The sequence below is a fragment of the Leptonychotes weddellii genome, chromosome 11, assembly GCF_054177405.1.
Source record: "Leptonychotes weddellii isolate Sample4059 chromosome 11, ASM5417740v2, whole genome shotgun sequence".
Lineage (NCBI taxonomy): Eukaryota > Metazoa > Chordata > Mammalia > Carnivora > Phocidae > Leptonychotes > Leptonychotes weddellii.
The window spans coordinates 44,769,935-44,774,131 of record NC_138379.1 but is presented as its reverse complement, the minus strand read 5'-3'; the positions used below and the strand labels follow the sequence as shown (position 1 = coordinate 44,774,131).

General features: G+C 40.3%; 1 pseudogene; it reads left to right on the top strand.

The window, feature by feature from the left end:
- The first annotated feature begins 409 nt into the window (after positions 1-409).
- Positions 410-1,620, top strand: LOC102725793 (olfactory receptor 56B1-like; annotated as a pseudogene).
- The last annotated feature ends 2,577 nt before the right edge of the window (positions 1,621-4,197 follow it).

The following is a 4,197-nucleotide window of genomic DNA, read 5'->3' as shown; positions in this document are numbered from 1 at the left end:
TGAAGCAAGATTGAGACAAATATGAAGAAAAAAAACACATCCACTTGATTCCACAATATTTCTGAAGAGATGAAGAAAGTTTAAAAAGCAGCAACAAAAATCATATGTATGTGATGGTCCCAAATTGAGCTGGCTAAGGACAATACAAATAGAGATTTGAGATGCATGCTGAATCCTTCCTGAATAGTCAACAGTGATAATTGCTCCTTGGAATTTTAACTTCCTCTGTCAAAGCCCCAAAACATCACTGTCATTTATCTTAAATTTCCTGTAAGGAATGGACTGCAGAATTCATTTTGTTACAGCACAAAACTATACTCTATGGAGACAGTTTAAAAATAATGTTTGATGATAATTCTGCACAGAGAAAGCAACTTTGAAAACCATTTTCTTTTTCTCTTAGGAAAAGATGTCTGCATCTCTGAAAGGCTCTAATAGCTCCAAATTCCAGGTCTCTTGAGTTCATCCTGATGGGATTCCCAGGCATTCACAGCTGGCAACACTGGCTCTCCTTACCATTGGCAATACTCTACCTCTCAGCAATTGGTGCTAACATCCTCGTCCTCATGACCATCTGCCAGGACCCTGCCCTTCAGCAGCCAATGTACTATTTCCTAGGCATTCTCTCTGTGGTGGACATGGCTTAGCCACCACCATCATGCCCAAGATCCTGGCCATCTTCTGGTTTGATGCCAAGGTCATTAGCCTCCCTGAGTGTTTTGCTCAGATTTATGCCATTCACTGCTTTGTTGGCATGGAGTCTGGTATCTTCCTCTGCATGGCTTTTGATAGATATGTAGCGATTTGTCACCCTCTTCGCTATCCATCAATTGTCACCAATGCCTTAATCTTAAAAGCTACCGTGTTCATGGTACTTAGAAATGGCTTGTTTGTCATTCCCGTGCCTGTGCTTGCAGCCCACGTAATTATTGCTCCAGGAATGAGATTGAGCATTGCCTGTGCTCTAACCTAGGGGTCACCAGCCTGGCTTGTGATGACTGGAGGCCAAACGGCATCTGCCAATTGTTTCTGGCATGGATTGGAATGGGGAGTGACCTAGGTCTTATAATATTGTCATATACTTTGATTCTGCGCTCTGTACTTAGACCGAACTCGGCTGAAGCTGCATCTAAAGCTCTGAGCACTGTAGCTCCCATCTGATCCTTATTCTCTTCTTCTACACAGTTGTTGTAGGGGTTTCAGTAACTCACCTGGCAGAACCCAAAGCTCCTTTGATTCCAGTTCTACTCAATGTGCTGCACAACATCATCCCCCCTTCCCTCAACCCTATGGTTTATGCACTTAGGACTAAAGAACTTAGGGCAAGCTTCCAAAAGGTGTTTTGTTTGAGCTTAGAAAAGAACACAAGGCACCACTGATCTTTTCCATGATGTACATGATCTTCAGCTTCTTTTAGAATCGATGGTAGAACTTCAAATATTATAGGGCAAGTGAATGCCTTTGAGTTATCTTTTACACATTGTAAAAGCATCTAAAAACAATAACAACAAGAAGTACAAATTCAGAGTAGCTCCAAAATATTCATAAGAGGTGAATATATGCGGGTAAAGGAAGTACTTTCTGCCAGACCAATGAAATGGAATAAAAACTAGAGTTTATGAATTATGTCTCTCCCCTAAAATAAAAATGAATATAATAATACACATACAATCAAAGAATAAATGAGTGGGACATGAGTTACATATCATGATTATTCATTGACGGCTGTAACTTAGGACCAAAGTCTATCTGCCTGAACAAGTTCATTTCAATAACATGCATGAAGAGGCAGGAAAGGAAAACACTTCAGATGAACAAAGCCAAATCAGTTTATGGTGGATCTCTGGATAGAATAAGGCAAGATGACTAAACTTGGATAAACAGAACCAAAAGATACAGATAGATAGGTATGTAGATAAGAGGGTGAGAGAAGGCAAAGAGATAGAAAAGAGAGAATGAGAAAGAAAGACTGAGAGAGACAGAAATATGGATGCACAGAAGGATTTATCTTTTGCTCCATTTTCCTCTCCGGATCTGCTCTCTGCCCTTCCAGCACTGTTCTGTATCCTGGAGGTCTGAAGCTCATACACTGTGTACCCTGGGCTACTCTGTTTCTAGTATCCTGTTAGGTTGTTCAATGGGAGTTACTGGCAGGAGACTGGAGTGCAAGAGGAGTTTGGGTTATTTATTCTTTTCCCACCCATGAAGCTACAGCATGTATGGTTTACTCAAGAACATTTTTAAAGGTGTTTTTTTTTTTTAACTTTTTTTTTTAATTTTAGAAAGAGAAAGAAAGCACATGAGAAGTGGGGAGGGGCAAAGGGAGAGGGAGAGACAGAATCTTAAGCAGGTCCACAGCTTAGCACAGCTCAATCTCATGATGACCCTGGCTGGGATCATGAATCAAGCTGAAATCAAGAGTCAGAAGCTTAACAACCTGAGCCACCCAGGCACTCCCCAAGAACATTCCTTCAGGACAAGGAAGTGATCAAGTCATTATATTGGTCTCTAGGTACCAAGCATCACTATTTTTTTTTCATGATTTTTGTTTCCTTAACCTCACCTACAACTCAGTTAATGGTAACTTCATGAAATTCTCCTCAGATTCATATTTGTGTGTGCCTTTCATTTCTTGCCAGGACTCTGGAGGTTCTCGAGCTTTACCTGCACCTCCACCACCTCTCCTGCAACTACTCCTCTGCTGTGCCTAAAGAGGATGTGGGCATTGTGAGTGGGTCGGATGCAGATTCATAATGGACAGACATAAAGAAGTCTGTAAAGCGGGAGGCAGATGCAGGATATTTATCCCAGTGAAAAATCTTTCCCTGATTATATTCTTGTCTTTTCCATGATGCTAAAACCAATGAATAGCAGAAATAAGGCTTACCTTAATTGTGTCATGAATTTCATTATGATCTGGGCTGGTTTCCACTGAGCCCATGATTAGAGTACTTCATTAAGTAGTTGGCATATCCTATGAATTATCTCGGGAAAAATGAGGATTAATTTGAGGTAAAGGCCTACCACATGCTAACAGCTATATTACCCATTGTATACTGTCACTCATCTTCCAGTTAGATATACAAGATAAATTATATCGGTTCTAAGCTTTAATAAAAATAATGTGAAGGATCTTCCTTATTAGTTTGGCTTCCCACACAAAAGGAAGAATATATTTTTGTATTATATTGTCCTGAAATGTATCATGATTAAAGAAAGTAATTTGATGAGTCCATAGGACATTTGGTATTTTTTTCTTGTCAGCCTTTAAATGAAAATAAATAAATTCAAGTTTCTGTGGTAGACCACAGATTTTCAAAATAAGCCATTCTGCTCTGTCATGGAAAAGAAAACCAAAACAGATGCCAAGATTCTGAGGACAGAAGTTGTCTGGGTGCATTGGTCACAACTCTTGGGCCAGATCAGGTCCCAGTGACATCCCATTGTGAGCAGCTCTGAAAGTGGTGTTTAGCCAGCTTACCTTCAGAGAAGTTATCCATTTCTAGTAGCATTTCAAGCCTGTATCATAGATGTTCTTTAAACAGATGACATGGCTCCCACTCAGATTTTTTTTAATTGTTATGTTAATCACCATACATTCATCATTAGTTTTTGATGTAGTGTTCCATGATTCATTGTTTGTGTATAACACCCAGTGCTCCATGAAGAATGTGCCCTCTTGAATACCCAACACCAGGCTAACCCACCCTCCCACCCCCCTCCCCTCTAGAACCCTCAGTTTGTTTTTCAGAGTCCATCGTCTCTCATAATTCACCTCCTCCTCCAATTTCCCCCCCTTCATTTTTCCCCTCCTGCTATCTTCTTCTTCTTCTTTTTTTTTTTTAACATATATTGTATTATTTGTTTCAGGGGTACAGGTCTGTGATTCAACAGTCTTGCACAATTCACAGCGCTCACCATAGCACATACCCTCCCCAATGTTATCACCCAGTCACCCCATCCGTCTCACCCCCCACCACTCCAGCAAATCTCAGTTTGTTTCCTGAGATTAAGAATTCCTCATATCACTGAGGTCATATGATACATGTCTTTCTCTGACTGACTTATTTCGCTCAGCATAACACCATCCAGTTCCATCTGTGTCGTTGCAAATGGCAAGATCTCATTCCTTTTGATGGCTGCATAATATTCCATTGTATATATATACCACCTCTTCTTTATCCATTCATCTGTCGA